The sequence below is a fragment of the Rattus norvegicus genome, chromosome 11, assembly GCF_036323735.1.
Source record: "Rattus norvegicus strain BN/NHsdMcwi chromosome 11, GRCr8, whole genome shotgun sequence".
Taxonomy (NCBI): domain Eukaryota; kingdom Metazoa; phylum Chordata; class Mammalia; order Rodentia; family Muridae; genus Rattus; species Rattus norvegicus.
The window spans coordinates 52,004,925-52,024,085 of NC_086029.1; the positions used below are offsets into that span (position 1 = coordinate 52,004,925).

Genomic DNA, 19,161 nt, shown 5'->3' on the forward strand with positions numbered 1-19,161 from the left:
GCAGAAGCACAACACAATACAGCAAAGTACTGTGTGTGCCTTGAGGGATATGAGGTCAAAAGAGGCATCCAGGCCAGATAACCTCCTTTCACTCAAAGTTTGAATTCCCCATACTGTTTCTTTTCCATCAATTAGTTTATTTATTCACTTCACATCCCAATCTCAGCTACCCTCCTCATCCTCCTTCATATATTTCTTCCTCCAATTATCTCTCCCTTTCTCCTCAGAGTAGGACCCCATCCCTGTACCAACCCACACAGGCACATAAAGTCACTGAGGGCCTATGCACATCCTCTCCCACTGAGTCACTGAGGCTAGACTAGTCAGCCCACCATAACTGTTCTCTATTTGTCTGTGCAACTGTGTCAGTTACATATAGAACTACCAAGTGCATTTGCTCACATACTCTTGGTAAAAGTTCTTCTACCAGCAACTTGTCCTCTAAATCCTGAATAGGAATTCAGAAAAGATTAGTAAAATTGAGGCCCATTTTCCAAGATTTTGCAACTAGCTTCATAAGGCTGTTAGACAAAATAACCAGTAGTTCTTGAATTGAAATAAAATAAATAGGAGTGACCAAATGTTAACATCCTGACCTTCTTTATGGTGGAGGCATATAACAAACCTGCAATTTCCATCATATCATTATAAATTATATGAAGTTTCATTGACTGGGTCCATTTTAATGAAGCATCATTAAAAATAGTTGTTTGGCACTGTACCCAAATCCTATGGGAGAGAGAACTGGACTCTCGGAAGTGCAGAAAATACTGAGAGCTCAGGGGAGACTGGCACTTCTGCTAACATTCCTGAACCAAGAGGAACCTGTCTAGTGCCCTCTTGGTACAGGAACCTAGGAACAGTCAGGGGAAGGACCATTCCAGTTTCTGCCTGAGCCCAGACCTGAAAGCCAGACACATCGAGCTCTGACACCTCGTAGAGAACAGGTAATACCAATTCTTCTGCTCCAAGATACCTACCTGGAGGCTTCAGGAGACACAAACACATATTTCCAAATCAAGCTGAAAGAAAGCAGGTCTACAGGATTGCTAACACACAAGCTTGCAGGAAGGTCATGCCACTTCAGAGAGAGGAAGAAAAGCTAATTCGAGAGACAACCTGATGGCAAAAGGCAAGCACAGGAATCTCAACAACAAAAACCAAGACTACTTGGCATCATCAGAGCCCAGTTCTCCCACCAAAGCAAATACTAGAAGTCCAAACACACCAGGAAAGCAAGATTTGGATTTAAAAACACATGATGATGTGTTTGAGGACTATGATGATGATAGAGGACTTTAAGAAGGACATAAATAACTCTTTTAAAGAAATACAGGACTACACAGGTAAACAAGTAAAAGCCCTTAAAGAGGAAACAGAAAAATCTGTTTAAGAATTACAGGAAAATAAAACCAAATAGATGAAGGAATTGAAAAAAACGCATTGAGGATTTAAAAATGGAAATAGAAACAATAAAGAAAGCACAAAGGGAGATAACCCTGGAGATATAAAACCTAAGAAAGACATCAGGAGTCATAGACTCAAGCATCACCAACATAACACAAAAGACAGAAGAAAAAATCTCAGGGGCAGAAGATAACACAGAAGATTATGTAAAACAGCAAAAACCTCCTAATCCAAAATATGCAGGAAATCCAGGACACAGTGAGGTCAAACCTAAGTATAATAGGTATAAAAGAGAACAAAGAGCCAACTTAAAGGGCCAGCTAATAACTTCAACAAAATTATAGAAGAAAATATCACTAATTTAAAGAAAGATATGCTCATAAACATACAAGAAGTCTACAGAACTCCAAACAGATTGGACCAGAAAAGAAATTTCTCCTGTCACATAATAATCAAAACACCAAACGAACAAAACAAAGAAAGAATATTAAAAGCAGTAAGGGAAAAAGGTCAAGTAACATACAAAGGCAGACCTATGAAAATATACCAGACTTCTCACCTGAGACTATGAGAGCCAGAAGATCCTGGGCAGATGTCATACAGACCATAAGAGAACACAAATGCAAGCCAAGGCTACTATATCCAGAAAAACTCTTAATTATCATTAATGGAGAAACCAAGATATTCCATAACAAAACAAAAAATACACAATATCTTTCCACAAATCTAGCCCCACAAAGGATAATAGATGGAAGACTTCAACACAAGGAGTAAACTACACCCTAGAAAAAGCAAGAAAGTAATCTCCTTGCAACAGAACCAAAAGAAGAGAAACACAAAAGCATAAATCCACCTCTAACAACAAAATTAACAGGAAGCAACAATCACTATTCTTTAATATCGCTTAACATCAGTGGATTCTATTCCCCAATAAAAAGACATAGACTAACAGACTGGATATGTAAAGAGGACACAGCATTTTTCTGCATACAGGAGACACACCTCAGTTACAAAGACAGACACTATCTCAGGGTAAAAGGTTGGAAAATACTTGCCCAAGCAAATGCTCTGAAGAAACAAGCTGGAGTACACATTCTAATACCAAATAAAATCAACTTTCAACCAAACGTTATCAAAAAAGATAAGGAACTACACTTTGTCTCCAGCAAAGGAAAAATCCACCAAAATGAACTTTCAATCCTGAATAGCTATGCTCCAAATGTAAGGAAAGTACATTCACAAGAGACTTCTTACTAAAGCTCAAAGTATACATTGCATCTAACATAATAATGATGGGAGATTTCTACACCCCACTTGCATCAATGGACAGATCATGGAAACAGAAACTAAACAGAGACATACAGAAACTAACAGAAGTTATGAGCCAAATGGATTTAACAGATATTTATAGAACATTTCATCCTGAAACAAAATATACCTTCTTTTCAGAACCTCATGTACCTTCTCCAAAACTGACCATATTTGTCTAAACAGATACAAGAAGATGGAAATAATCCTATGCATCCTATCAGATCACCAAGGAATAAGGGTTGTCTTCAATAACACCAAAATGATAGAAAGCCCACATATACATGGAAGTCAAACAACACTCTACTCAATGATAACTTGGTCAAGGAAGAAATAATGTAAGAAATTAAAGACTTTTTAGAACTTAATGAACATGAAGGTACAACATACCCAAATTTATGGGACACAATGAAAGGAGTGCTAACAGGAAAACTCATAGCTATCAGTGCTTATGAAAAAAAATCTGGAGAGAACATAGTTCAGCAGCTTGACAGCATACCCAAATGCTCTAGAACAGACAGGAGTAAATATAATCAAGAGAAAGAGACAACAGAAAGTAATCAAACTCAGGGCTGAAACTGACCAAGTAGAAACAGAAGGAACTATATAAAGAATCAACAAAACCAGAAGCTAATTCTTTGAGAAAAATCAGACTTTTGCCAGACTAAGCAGAGAGTGCAGAGAGCTTATCCAAATTAACAAAATCAGAAATGAAAAGGGAGACATAACAGACTCTAAGGAAATTCTAGAAATCATCAGATCCTACTTCAAAAGCCTATATTCAACCAAACTAGAAAATATTGATGAAATGGACAATTTTCTAGACAGATACTAGGTACCAAAGTTAAATCAGGATCAATTAAACCATCTAAACAACCACATAACTCCTAAAGAAATAGAAACAGTTATTAAAAATCTCCCAACCAATAAAAGTCTAGGACCAGGTGGTTTTAATCCAGAATTACATCAGACCTTCATAGAAGATCCCAAACCAATATTGCCCAAACTATTCCACAAAATAGAAACAGACAGAGCACTATCCAATTCCTTCTATGAAGCCACAATAACACTTATACCTAAACCACACGAAGACCCAACAAAAAAAGCAAACTTCAGAAAAATTTCCCTTACAAATATTGACGCAAACACACTCAATAAAATTCTCACAAACTGAACCTAACAACATATCAAAATGATCATCCTTAATGATCAAGTAGGTTTCATCCCATGGATGCAGGAATGGTTCAATATATGGAAAGCCATCAATGTCATCTACTATGTAAACAAACTGAAAGAAAAAACCTCGTGATCATCGCATTAGATGTTTAGAAAGCATTTGACAAAATTCAACACCCCTTCATGTTAAAAGTCTTGGAATGATCAGCAATTCAAGGCCTTAACATAGTAAAAGCAATATATAGCAAACAAGTAGCCAACATCAATTCAAATGAAGAGAAACTTACAGCAATCCACTAAAATCCGGGGGTGGATAAGGCTTCCCACTCTCTCTCTCTCTCTCTCTCTCTGCCTATTTAATATAGAGTTCAAGTCCTAGCCAGATCAATTAGACAAAAAAAGAAAGACAAAGGAATACAAATTGGAAAGGAAACAGTCAAAATAACACTATTTGCAGATGATATGATAGTATATTTAAATGACCCCAAAAGTTTTACCATAGTACTATTAAACCTGGTAATGAACTTCAGGATAGTGGCTGGGTATTAAATTAACTCAAACAAATCAGTACCTTTCCTCTACTCAAAGGATAAACAGACTGAGAAAGAAATTAGGGAAATGACACCCTACACAATAGTCCCAAATAACATAAAGTACCTCGGTGTGACTCTAACCAAGCAAGTGACAGATCTGTATGACAAGAACTTTCAAGTCTCTGAAGAAAGAAATTGAAGAAGATCTCAGAAGATGGAAAGACCTCCCATGCTCATGGATTGGCAGGAATAATATAGTAAAAGTGGCCATTTTGCAAAAAAGAATCTGCAGATTCAATGCAATTTCCATCAAAATCAAACTCACTTCATCATAGAGTTAGAAAGAGCAATTTGCAATTTTATTTGGAATAACAAAAAACACACGATAGCGAAAACTATCCTCAACAGTGAAAGAACTTCTGGAGGAGTCATCATTCCTGACCTCAAGCAGTATTACAGAGCAACAGTGATAAAAACTGTATGGTATTGGTACAGTGACAGGCAGGTAGATCCAAGGAATACAATTGAAGACCCAGAAATGAACCCACAAACCTATGGCCATTTGATATGAGCTAAAACCTACCAGCAGAAAAAAAAATAGCATTTTCAACAAATGGCGCTGGTCAACTGGAGGTCAGTATGTAGAAGAATGCAGATCGATCCATTCTTATGGCCCAGTACAAAGCTCAGGTCTAAGTGGATCAAGAAACTCTACATTAAACCAGATACATTCAAAGTAATAGAAGAAAAAGTGAGGAAGAGCCTCGAACACATGGGCACTGGGGAAAATTTCCTGAAGAAAACACCAATTTATTTTTCTCTAAGATCAAGAATTGATGAATGGGATTTCAACAAACTGCAAAGGACACTGTCATTAGGACAAAACAGCAACCAACAGATAGGAAAAAGATCTTTACCAATCCTATGTCCTATAGAGGGCTAATATCCAAAATATACAAAGAACTCAAGAAGTTAGATGCCAGAGAGCCTAATAATCATATTTAAAAATGTGCTACAGAGCTAAACAAAGAGTTCTCAGCTGAGGAATATCAAATGGCTGAGAACTAAAGTAATGTTAAACATGCTTAGTCATCAGTGAAATGCAAATCAAACAAAACAAAACAAACAAACAAAAAACCCCGAGATTCCATCTCACACCATTCATAAGGCTAAGATCAAAATCTAAGGTGAAAATAGATGCTAGGGAGGATATGGAGAAAAAGGAATACTCCTCCATTGTTGGTGGAATTGCAGGCTAATACAGTCACTCTGGAAAACAGTCTGGAGGTTCCTCAGAAAATTGGGCATTGTGCTACCTGAGGACACAATTGTACCACTCCTGGCCATATACCAAATGATGCTCTAATACACAACAAAGGCAGATGCTCCACTATGTTCATAGCAGCCTTATTTACAATAGCCAGAATCTGGAAAGAAACCAGATGCCCTTCATCAGAGGAATGTATACAGAAATTGTGGTACATCTACACAATGGACTACTACATAGCTCTTAAAAACAATGAAATTGTGAAATTCATAGGCAAATGGATGGAACTAGAAATTATTATCCTAAGTGAGGTAACTCTCTCTCTCTCTCTCTCTCTCTCTCTCTCTCTCTCTTTCTCATACACACACACACACAAACCAACAAAAAAAGTTGTATGCACTCACTCATAAGTTGGTATTAGTCCAAAATCTTGAATAACCTAAGATACAATCCACATGAAGGTCAAGAATAAGGAGGACCAAAGTGTGGATGCTTCAGTCCTTCAGTCCTTCTTCATAGGAGGAGATATGGAGACAAAGTTTGGAGCAGAGATCGAAGGAATGGCCATTCAGAGCCTGCCCCACGTGGAGATCCAGCCCATATATATGCAGCCTCCAAACTTAGACAATATTGATGAAGCCAAGAAGAGCACAATGACAGGAACCTTATATTGACGTCTTTTGAGAAGTTCAGCCAGAGCGAGACAAATACAGAGGTGAATGTTAGCAGCAAACCATTGAACTTAGAACATGGTCCCCGTTGAAGGAGTTAGAGAAAGGATTGGAGGAGCTAAAGGGGCTTGCAACTCCCTAAGAACAATACCAACCAACCAGAGCTCCCAGGGACTAAACCACTACTCAAAGAGTATACATGGACAGAGCTTTGGCACCACCTGCATATGTAACAAAGAGTGGCCTTGTTGGGCAACAATGGGAGGAGAGGCCCTTGGTCCTGCCAAGGCTGGAACACCCAGTGTAGGGAAATTGTCAGGGCAGGGAGGCAGGAATGGGGTGTGGGTGGGGATGCAGGATACCCTTATAGAAGCTGGTGAGGAGGGATGAAATAGGGAGTTTATTGATTGGACGCGGCTAAAGGGAATAATATTTGAAATGTAAATAAAAAGATCCAACAAAAAGTAGTAAAAATAAAAGAAAAAGAACCTCAAAGTTACTTTCAAAAATTGTAGTTTGAGGATTTACTAATGATCATGTTGACCTTTAAGTTGATATTCTTTAAGAAACGGCTCTCTCTGTTGAGATAGTTTGGGATCCAAGAACAATCATTTGAGTTGAGTATTTTACAACTCTGAAACAAAACATGCTTTCTTCATTTCCTGTGAGATTTATCCTCAAGACCATCTACTATTTAATAAAGTACATGAGTATTTATATGAGGGCTACTCAACATAGTATCACACTACATGTCAAATCAGGTTATATAAGAAGAATCCTGAATAAAGTTATGTCCAATATCTATATTTAAACAAACTAAAGAAATTTTGAAACTGGAATGTTTTGGGACTTTGGATGATTTCAAATACCTCTAGTAGCATTTTCCTCAGTGGAGACCACCAGGAGCAGGTAGGAACATCAGCTGAAACTGTGCCAAGCTTCTACTTCAAGAAATCTACAAGGCTAAGTGTGAGAGCTCAGACAAGCAAAGTCTATCTGAGCTGCTCAACATCTATAAATAGCATGGTGCTCTTAAGTTCCATTTGTAATTGTCCCTACCTACCTGATTGAATTTAGGCACAATCTAAAAAGTTTTATCCAAATTATGTTAAATATAGAGTTCCCAGGGACTAAACAACTACCCAAAGAATACACATGGACCAACCCCTTGCTCCACCTGCATATGTAACAGGGGATGGCCTTGTTGAGCACCAGTGAAGAACTCTCTGGTGGAGATGAAGAGATGATTATGTGTATTGATAATGTCTTTTCCAGCCATGAAAATGCCCTCAACTGATGCCATCAGAAGTGAAGACTCAATTTTTTAATGGTTAATCAAATGCTACTGGGGACAAGGCTAAGTCTGGATGTCTTCTACTAGGTATTCTTGTCTGGTTGATAAGAGGATGATTCAGTGCCAAAAAATAAGGTATACTTTAGAGGATTTTTGCCTATATATGTATCCATCAAGCGATAACCTCCTAGAGTTGAGATATGACACAGAAAGACTTATCCATCTGTTAATTGGGTTCCATATAGTCTATGGATAGAAACAGTAGGTAAGCAAGGCAAAACTATTCAGATAAAAAATTCAAGGAGTTTTCAATCCCTTTGATGCTAGGCAAAATTGAGATATATCAGTCAGTCAGAAGCAACTTCAACTGGCACCCTCTAGTGCTCAAGGCTCTATAAAGTCATCTGGTGTTGAGGACCTTTAGTCCTGTGAATGCTAGCCTTTCCTGTGGATTTAGGAGTCATGATACCTGTAGTGTCTGTCACCACTTTACCTTGCAATGCCTCTCTCTTGTGACTATGGTTTATCTCTGCTGTCTTTTCTCTGTAGTCATTAAAGTTCGTATTTTGGAATAATCCCACCTTTAAATCTGAGTATCATTTTCACAAGTCACTCTTCTAGACAATCAGGTGAAGGAATTGACCTTTTTGCCTAAGTAGAAATTATTGCTGCGTAATCGAGAGTTCATCAAGCCTTGCGATAGCAAAGTCTATAACAAAATGTTTAAAACAGCCCTGGCTGAGAGGGTAGCTTGAAGAGCCAGAACAATTAAATGTTATCCTTTTGTAGTTGTCTCAGGCATCATTGGAGTGTTCAAGATGGCTGGTGCTGACATAAGGCTTGTCCAGCTGGCTGTTGGGCTGACAGCCATTTTCCTGAAGGCAATCAGGGTAACAGTGGAGTCAGCAGCTGCTAATTAGGGAGTCAAATGATCCCATTTGCCAACATCTTTGCTAGTTTAGAGGAAAATGAACATCAGGAGTACTTAACAAATACAAATCTAAAGAACTTTCCATTAACACTAATGGTGATTTTTAATAGATTTTAATCATGTTTTAAGAGTCCTTAAGAGCTGCCTAGTATGCCCCTTGAATGGTGAGCCTATAGGATCTGTCACCCTTTGACAGTTGTATAATCCCAGATGTGTTGTTTCCTGAAAGGGGCTGCAGAATTACAAAGTGAATCTACTAAGCTCTTATCCAATGGATCCACATGTTGAAAGGATATTAAGATAAAATTCTAGGTTAAATTATAGGATTAAAACAAACAAGCAAGCAGACAACAACAACAACAACAAAACAACAAAACCTTAGGGAATATATCAACCAAAAATTATAGACAGCATCAGATTCAGAGCAAATAGATGATTCTAAGACCACAATTCTTTGAATGAGATTAAAAGTAGTTTGTGCTTCCTAATTTGTTAAAAATTCATTTGATCAATTATCTATTTTATCAATAAGCGGTGAAACATGGAAGTTAGGTTTAGCCAGAACAAAGGAGAAAGAAGCATACTCTACTCTATGTCTGTGATGATCCAGGGCTGTCCCTCAGTAAAGTGGAAATGTAGAGACTTCACAGTATTTGAAGTTTTTAGGGTCTTTTATCCATAAAATCATATCCTCTGAACGTAAAGGCACACTGACATCTTAGTTTCATACTTCCTTTTATCTTTTTAACTTCTCCTATTGCTATATTTGGACCTTCAAGTACTATATTAAAGAGGAATGGAAAAGGTGGGTATCCTTTTCTTTGCTAATTTTAATAAGATGATTTATTTTATTTTTACATAGTGTTATGTAGAATGAGGACTTGTGATGAATCATTTTCTTTATTATGGATAAATATTTCCCCATATCCCTAGATTCTCCAAGAATCTAACACAAAATAATCTTAGATTATGTCATAGCACTTTTCTGCATTTGATAAGATGATTATAAAATTCTTTCTTTGTGTTTGTCATGTGGCAAAGTACATTTACTGATTTATATATTTGAAACATTCTTGCATTTGTCATTGAAGTATATTTATCATGGAAAATAGAATTTTTGGTGTGTTGTTGAATTCAGTTTGTAAAGTATTTTTTGATAATTTTTACATCTGTGTTCTTCAGAGATTCTTCTTCTTCTCTTTGTGTATTGTTTTCTAATTTTTTGTATCAAGGTTTCCTTAAAAGAATTTGAATATCTTTCTTCATTTTTCTAGTAATATAGACTAAATTGAGGTGTCCTTGTTTGTTTAATTGTTTGGAGGGTTATTTCTTTTTTCCCTCTACGTTGAAGGTGTGGTAGAAATCTTCTGTATGTATGTATGTATGTATGTATGTATGTATGTATGTATGTAACCCCATATTGGAAGGACAGTCCTCCAACTAAGTACTATTATGGCAGCAAGTAAAAATTTTGTACAACAAATTCTTTAAGGTGTTGCTCAATAATATTTAAAGAATACCAAATGATTAGTTATTGTCAATGCTCTTGGTTACCTCACAAGAATCTGATGACAAAAATCTTGTTCCTGAAGACATTATAGACTTGAGTCAAGTGCATGGAGAAATCATGCTGGTATGTACCTGGAATCTTTATTCATACATGCTAGTATTTATAGTTCTGGACAGCTCTATGTGCATCCTACAGGATGAGAAATAGAATTATCAATTTCATCCATTTGTGATCCCTGCAACTTTCAATATCAACTATCATGACAAGATAGGAGCACTGAGAGAGTAAAGTAATGGCTTTACTAAATTTGATGTGAGGCCTAGTTCATGAGCTTCAACTCATAACTGGAACTGTTAATGACTCAAAAAACCTGTGGTTCAAAGAACGTGTTCTGTTAAACGGAATTAGCAATAAAATAGCTCTTACTTAAATATCCTTATAGCCCAAATCAATGGATCTCTCAACTTATTCAAGACACGTTTCTTCTTGCACAAGGTGGCAATTAACTCAGAGACCCTTAACAGGTTAAAGTGGATACAGAAAGAAACTAAGAAACATTTAGCCAAAAATTAAAAGTACTTTATATACCACTCCACACAAAATCTGGAAGTTAGAATATTTTAAGAGCAAGAGCTGTTGGGTAATGTCAAAGAAATCATGTTTGCAAATCCAACAGGGAAGTTGCACATATAAATCTTTATCTATTGTAACTGTATGCATAGTACATACAACATTTTATGGTAGAAAAAATACAGGAATGAGATGCCATCACTGGGTGAATAGCTATTGTTCTGATAACTTCAAGGATATACAGATTAAGCATTTTTGGTTTTGATTTTGTTTTTGTCTTGGATTGGATTATTTTATTTAGATTAATATTTTCCCCGGCAAGTCAAACAGATGGTTCATTATCATCACTTTTGAGAGTGGGATTTCATGAATCAAAAAGAGAGGAAGAGAGGAAGAGAGGAAGAGAGGGAGAAAGGGAGAGAGGGAGAGGGAGAGAGAAAGAGAGCGAGAGAGAGAGAGAGTGAGAGAGAGAGAAGTGGAGGGGAGGGGAGGAGAAGAGAGGAGAGAGGAGGCTATAAGTTAGAAAGAGTGTTGGAGAGAGTGGAAAGAGAGTGGATCTGGAAGGAGTTGAAGAAGGAAGGGTAAATATTTTCAAAACACATTGTATTGAATTGTCAAATAATAAAATGTTATTTTAAAGTAAATCAATGCTTAAATGTCTCATTTCTATATTTCTCTCTTAATTTAGTGAAAAGCAATTTTATGAGAAGTTCAGTTTATAACATAATGTGGGAACCAGGATATATTGATATGCAATATATCTGACATATTTAGCTGATAACATCACAAAGGAAATGTGTGGTAAATACCAACATGCACCTAAGATACCTTTATGAATGTCAAGATAATAAACATAATAACAGTACTTAAAATTGTTCATAATAGCTAAAAGGTAGACATAACCCAAATGTCTCTCAGTGAATAAGTAAATAAAATCTTTTACATATGGACTGTGGAATATTATACAGACATAAAATGTTACGGGTAGATGATAAATTCGAATGTAATTCAAAAATTTTATTCTATATGAAAGGACACATCAAGAATGGGGTACAAATATCATTTGATTCCAATTACATAAAATAATCAGAATATGTAATCTACAGAGTGTATAGGTATATTTGTCTGGAGTTTCATGGAATAGAATTGTAAGAGGAATAAATTGGTAGCTGATCTTTTTCACATTAAAGTTGTAGTTGGAAACCCTGCTGTAAAGGAGCCTCTGGTGATAATTGCTCTTATGAAGAAATGTACAAGAGTAAAATTGTTTATTTCAATATTGTAAATTCAAAGTTATACAAACTATATCTCAATAAATCTGCTAAAATACATCTGCTATATTTCTATTCAAAGCAATCCACAGCATTATTCTAAGATTAAAATATTTCAGTATTATCATTTTACATATTTTTCACTATTCCAATGATTTTTATAGGCAACATCCAAAGTACTGTTTTAATAAATCATACCATATTAGTGCTTAAAACATTTCAGGTATTTTCAATACCATCAGTGATGGGAAGAGCCAAGCATTCTTTTGAGCTAAATGTTAGGTAACTTATTCAAATGGCAGAGATAACCTGGTGTTGACATGAATTTTATCCATACTCTTGACCTCCAATGGAATTCCTTCCTGAAACAGCACCCAAATCCCTAAAGTCTTTATGTTAATGTGGGTTTATTGATATTTCTCAGCAATTTTATGACCACATAACTTAGTCTTCCACTTTATATGTTTTTACTTTGATTTAAAATCAATTTAGATTAGACATATTTCTTTGCATTTTTCAATGCTTAAACCATTAATAAATAAGAGTAGATAATGTAGAATTTTTCACATGCACTCTAAAATTATTGGTAGAGTGGTATGGGAGGGGAGACAAGACATAGAGACTAAAGAATGACTGTAATGATCAAGAGAAAGACAGCAATTTGATACATTAGTTGATAATAAAGCAACATAATGGAGGTAAGAGACATCAGTTCTGGCTTATTTCACTATTGTTCTCAATCTTTTACTGACTATGATCTACTGCATAAAAAAAGGGGAGAAATTAACTCTAATCCTACAGTTCCCAAGGATTGTGGCACCTAAGACAAATAACAAAATGCCTACTTCATTTGAGGAGTGTTAAACAAAGATGATATTTTGAATACTTATTTCTCCCCAACTTCAAAGGAGGTTTCTCTGTAGCCCTGGCTGTCCAGGAAATCATTCTGTAGACCAGAGTGATCTCAAACTCAGAGATAACCCTGCCTCTGCGCCCTGTATGCTGGAATTAAAGGCATGCATCACAACCTCCCATCTGGCACATAAAATTGTTTTAACCTCTATTGTTATGATGGTTTACAATTAAACATGAACAGTAAAATCTCTTAATATTAAATTTCATGTTCTAATGATCTCTCCACTTATATTTTTTATTGGATATATTTCTTTATTTACATTTCAAATGTTATTCCCTTTCCTGGTTTCCTGTCCATATACTTCCTACCCCCTACCCCTTTCCCTCCCACTTTCCCTCCCCCATAAGGGTGTTCCCCCACCATCTACCCCCACCCCCACCCCGTGACATCTCCCTGCACTGGGGTCCAACCTTGGCAGGACCAAGGGCTTCTTTTCCATTGGTGCCCAACAAGGCCATTCTCTGCTACATATGTAGTTGGAGCCATGGGTCAGTACATGTATAATCTTTGGCTAGTAGTTTAACCTGGGAGCTCTGGTTGGCATTGTTGTTCTTATGGGGTTGCAAGCCCCTTCAGCTCTTTCAATCTTTCTCTAATTCCTCCAATGGGGGTCCTATTCTCAGTTCAGTTGTTTGCTGCTAGCATTCACCTCTGTATTTGACATGCTCTGGTTGTGTCTCACCAATTATTTTAATCAGCTTCCTATATGTATACTATTAATATTTTGCTTTTTATATTCATGTATCTATAAAGCCAGATAAAATGAGGATATAATACAGATATGAGAAGGAAATTACTATCTCATCTTAGTGACATCTCACCAGCTAATAGTTAAGAATTCTCTGTATTTCCTTGGAACGTTTGCAACATACAGATAGTATTTTCTTTTGTTGGGAGATGTTTTTAAATAAGAATACTAAAGTAGAAGTGAATTGTCCTTAAAGCTTGAGTCCATTGGCTTTTCTCCATTCCCAGCTGTAAACATGAACTTTTCTGGAATTCTAACCAGAAATCTCATTTTAAAAATTAATGAATTAAAGAAGTATCAGCCCCTTGCACAACCTTCATAGCCCACAGTTTTACTTTGTCATATTGTAATGTTCCTAAAGCAGCAGTAAAGCTAATGTATATTATCACTTATCATAAAGTGTGGGAATAAAAAATTCAGCCTATTAGTAAACCTTTCAAATGTCATTTGAGGGCTACCAAAACAACACACATAAGCCTCCACTGAGAGGCACATACCTGTGCTGTAAGAGTTTACCTTTATCTGTGTCTGGTAGTTCTCCTTCTCTTAACCTCTGCCAATATACTTATATTTAAAACCCTCTTTGATTTAGCTTACATCACAGGGAACAGTTGGAGAAAGACTCTCATGCTGTGCCTCTCAGAGGCTAGCCTCAAGTCTACCTTCTGAAACTTGTCTGATTAAAGGTTCAAGATGATTTGTTCCTATTGGCTTAATATAGCTGGCAATTTGAACGTCTGTGTGTGTCTTTGCAGGCTGCCAGTCTTAGGACAGTGTGCTTTCCTTTATGATTGTGGTCTTCAAACATTTCATACTCCCCAAAGGGCTTCTCATGGTCACTATCATTTCAGAATGGTGCGCCTTTTACTCTATTCCATTTCACTTTTTCGTCATTCTGTTGGAAATGTCATGGTGAGTCCAATTCTCTTAGCTTCAGTAGTGTACCTTTGGCATTTTTTTCAGGCCTATTCATCTCAGAGCTGAGCATCATCTCTCCTTTCTAAGGCCAAAGATTACTATTGAGCAGCACCTGGGAGATTATTTTAAAGACATATAGTCATCCACAGTTCATCTTTGAAATGTCCATAATTTTTGCAGAGTTTAAATGGTTGCCAATATCTTCAACAGTAAATTGGGAAGTATATTTTCATGGTCAGTGTGGGTGGGTTTTTTTCTGCTAGAAGTATTGAAGAAGTGTTCAAAATAAGAGAGATTGTTTCAGTTAAGGGCCTACCTCAGACACGCTCACCATTTGTCAGACAAAGATAAAGAAAAGAGAGTGCATTTTTGAAATTCTTTAATTAGTCATTTTCTCAGGCTAATTTATAGGATGTGTTTTTAGAAATGTTTCTATGCCTAATTAAAAAACATTTATACTAGAAGTTTACAAATTCATTTTACACTTTAATGAAATATCAGTATTGTTTGCCAAAGTACAAAGATGCAGAGGAAGAGTTTCTATCACTCCGTTCACTCCTAGCTCTGTGCAGAATTGTTAGTGCTTAGTGAAGCATCTTCTGCTGGATGCAGTGACTGAATGGAGGGAAGGACAGTGTGCTGAGTGCCATTCTGTGGCTATGTCATTTCACCCAGCATTTCAGTTTGGCATTTTACACAATTGTGACTTTAAAGTGAATTCTGACCGTTCACAGAAATGTTTACATATTGGACATTCTCTATAATTTACAATAGATATACTCAACAGAATACATGTTATAAAGGTTAAATGTATAGTGTTTCAATCTTAAGGTGATTTATGAATCGATAACAAAGCTACTCCCTATATTTGAGATGTCAAGAATAATGCATGGTTCATTAAAAAGCAAAGCAAAACAAAACCATAAAGACACAACCCACAGGCTTTCTTAAAGTTAATGCATTCCTATAGATATTTTAAATAAAAGCTTGTGTTTAACTTTACTCCCTTACCTGCAAAATTTATTGTCATTGACTTTCATATAGAACAAACGCTATAGATCCTTTTTTTTTGTATCTCATCTAAAATGATTTATTCTTTTATAAAAGGTTAAATCTGCAAGTGGTTGAGTTTGAGACATCGAGACATATAAATGCCCACCTTGGCAAACCTACAAAAGATGATGGAGTGAAGTGTACAGAGTGGTATCCACTTTCCACAGTGAGAACATTTCTATGTGGTTAAATGTGGAAAAGTCAAGTGTCTTGAGAACAATAACAAGTAGTAGTTTTCTACCTTTGTGTAGTGTAATGATATGGACTATCAAGCGATGGTACAATGCTATACAATATATCCTATATAATTGTTACACTACCATAACAAATAAGTGGGCCAAGGATCTCTGAAGTGACAGATAATTTCAGTGCATGTGCATGTGGATATATATATCCATGCAAAGTTATGTAAATGACTGAGAAAATGAAGCATAATCTTAACATAAAAAGAACGCATAGGCTTTACAGTTTCCTAATAATGCTTGGTCCCTGACAGATATTTTTCCCTTTATGTATGGAAATGAATGAGAATGTATTTATTAAAGTAAATTAGCATATAAATTTCTAGCTCTAAGTAAAACTACTTTCTACTTCTGTACATGACAGAACAAACAATAACTATGACATTTCTTTGAACATTATACCTAGAATCTCATTCTTTATCTCTGTTTCTCTCTCATTTTCTCTCATTCTTTTGTGTGTGTGTGTGTGTGTGTGTGTGTGTATTTATTTGTGCCTACTATTTTAACCTTTTGTGTTACAGTAAAAGTAAAAAAGTGGTGAAACCAGTTCCTGTGCAGACCCTTGAGGTCACTAATTCTGGCTCCAAGGTGTCATTGGAACTAGCGCTAATTTATCTCAGATTAGTATCTCTTCTGGCGGCTCTCTGCTAGCTGCGAACTCTCTGGTTCCAGCCACTTGGTAAAATCATGGTTCTAGAAGTCCAGCAGCAGCTAGCCTATTGCACGTGGCATTCTGCCACGAATTCTGCCCACACCCCCAACAACCTCCCCCTGGTAGTTAAAGTATAAACTCCCAACTACCCAGTATAATCAAGACTCAACAAACTCTAACCCATTAATCAGATTTATATGTTACATTCTCAATCCACAATACATCCACATAATAAATGTACAACCAATTGATAATGATATAAACTGCCCACATACATAAGATAAATTTGCCAACAGAAACCTATCCTAGCTACCTTGGCATTTCAAGACTACCCGAATCTGGGACATCATTCCCTGTCTCCATCTTGATTCTCCTCTTCTTCCCATTCTCTCCCTCCTTACAAAAGCATTTCCCCACCTTATTTTTATACTGTCCGATCATAGCCTTGACCTAACTTGTCTGTCTTCATTTATATAATGACATCAACCTATACTTTTGATCCACTGCCTTGGTCAATTGTGATAAGGTAAAATTTTATAACCATGAAAAATGTAAAAAGTTATTGTACTGGACAGCCACTAGGTGCGCCCTTCCGTAAGAAAGACTATTTGTTTACTCTCAGTCTTCCTAAATTGCCTGTAGACCTTTGTATAGCTACTCAGCCTCCTGAGCTTTCCCAATCCTATTTAGGGTATTTATGGTTAACTGTCCTTGTTTACCTCATGCTTAGGCAGTCATGTATTCACTCCTCAAAACATTCAGAAAAGCAACATTACTAGACCTAATAGGTTGTACTTACGTATTTAGAAATATATACATATACAAACAGGGAAGAGAGAGGCAAAGATTAAAACAGAGACTGAAGGAACACCCATTCAGAGCCTGCCCCACATGTGGCCCATACACATACAGCCATCCAATTAGACAGGATGGATGAAGCAAAGAAGTGCAGACCGACAGGAGCCGGATGTAGATCGCTCCTGAGAGACACAGCCAGAATACAGCAAATACAGAGGCGAATGCCAGCAGCAAACCACTGAACTGAGAATAGGACCCCCGTTGAAGGAATCAGAGAAAGAACTGGAAGAGCTTGAAGGGGCTCAAGACCCCATATGTACAACAATGCCAAGCAACCAGAGCTTCCAGGGACTAAGCCACTACCTAAAGACTATACATGGACTGACCCTGGGCTCCAACCTCATAGGTAACAATGAATATCCTAGTAAGAGCACCAGTGGAAGGGGAAGCCCTGGGTCCTGCTAAGACTGAACCCCCAGTGAACTAGACTGTTGGGGGGAGGGCGGCAATGGGGGGAGGGTTGGGAGGGGAACACCCATAAGGAAGGGGAGGGGGGAGGGGGATGTTTGCCCGGATACCGGGAAAGGGAATAACACTCGAAATGTATATAAGAAATACTCAAGTTAATAAAAAAAAACAAATTATACATATACATATACATAAATAAATATATATACATATAAGTATTTAACAACATTTAATGAAAAAAGTTCCATGAATTTGAAAGAGAAAAAAACTGGGTATATGAAAGGGGTTGGAGGGAGGAAAATATATGAGAAAATTATGTATAATTAATTATAATTATAATTATATTATAATTACATTATAATTATAATATGTATGTATAACACGTAAATCACAAGGACCATACTTTATGGCCCTAGTCATTAATTGATTAGGGTGTAAGGAAATACTGGTTGTATAGGATGTCTCAAGTAAAAGGATTTATACACATGTCAGTAAAAATTGCATCTCCTTATATTTGAGCAATCAAGAGTAGAAAAACTCTATATGTAATTCCTATACCACTTCGTTTTCCTTTCCATTATTTGCCTTTTGTGCACCAACTTAAATTGCCTAATTCTGAAAAGAATACTCATTCCTACTATATAAGTAGGTATTAAAAAGTTAATCTATATTTTATAACATATGAATTAGTTTTAAATTATAATTTTTAAATTTAAATTTTAAAAGTTTAAATTATTAGTCTCGGTAATTTTGGCTTCTGTTCCCCCCCAAAAAAAAAACCAAAAGCTATTATAATCAGTGTTGGACATAATTAAAAGATAATGGGAATATACAATATATATTCATGTAATATAATATTCTGTTGGCTTCTTTATGTAGTCAAAATATCCCAAATTAAAATTGATGTTGCTATGTTCATGTGTTTAATCCTATGTTCAAAGTGAATACTCAGTATACATTTTATTGCCTGAGAAAAATATTTAATGTATAAATATAATTCTAGCTCTAGAAAAATGTTTCACTGATTGGTTATACAAATATTAAGAGCTGAGTTAAAATCCCTAGAATTTATCCAAAAAATTGAACTTGACTGTATATCCACCTATAACCTTACAGGGGGACATATGTATTGAACATTGAAACTTGCTGGATACCTGCATGACCCAAGGCTCAGTAATGAAACCCGTTCACATGAATAAAGTAAGCATGATATAGCTAAATATGAGACATATGGTAGCTTTAGGCATGTTTGTGGGCATTGTCATATATACATATGCACATACATATATAACATACAATCATAATCACACACACCTGCACAAATATAATTTAAAAGAATATGAACCAAAAAAAGTCCAATATTTCATATTGTTAGAGAATTTTGTTCTCAATGTGCCCTCTGCCTTAATTAAGGATTTTGCTATGAAG

At 36.2% G+C, this 19,161-nt stretch overlaps 1 long non-coding RNA gene across 9 annotated transcripts in view; it reads right to left on the reverse strand.

Annotated features, from left to right (window-relative positions):
* The window catches only part of LOC102555459 (uncharacterized), an 86,602-nt gene extending 80,054 nt beyond the window's left edge, over window positions 1-6,548 (reverse strand). For 7 of the 9 annotated variants that reach the window (XR_010056088.1, XR_001840485.3, XR_010056089.1 and 4 more), the window contains exon 1: window positions 981-6,089. This is a non-coding gene — a long non-coding RNA (uncharacterized LOC102555459). The other 2 variants (XR_010056086.1, XR_010056085.1) reach the window with 2 other exon arrangements.
* Window positions 6,549-19,161: the final 12,613 nt, after the last annotated feature.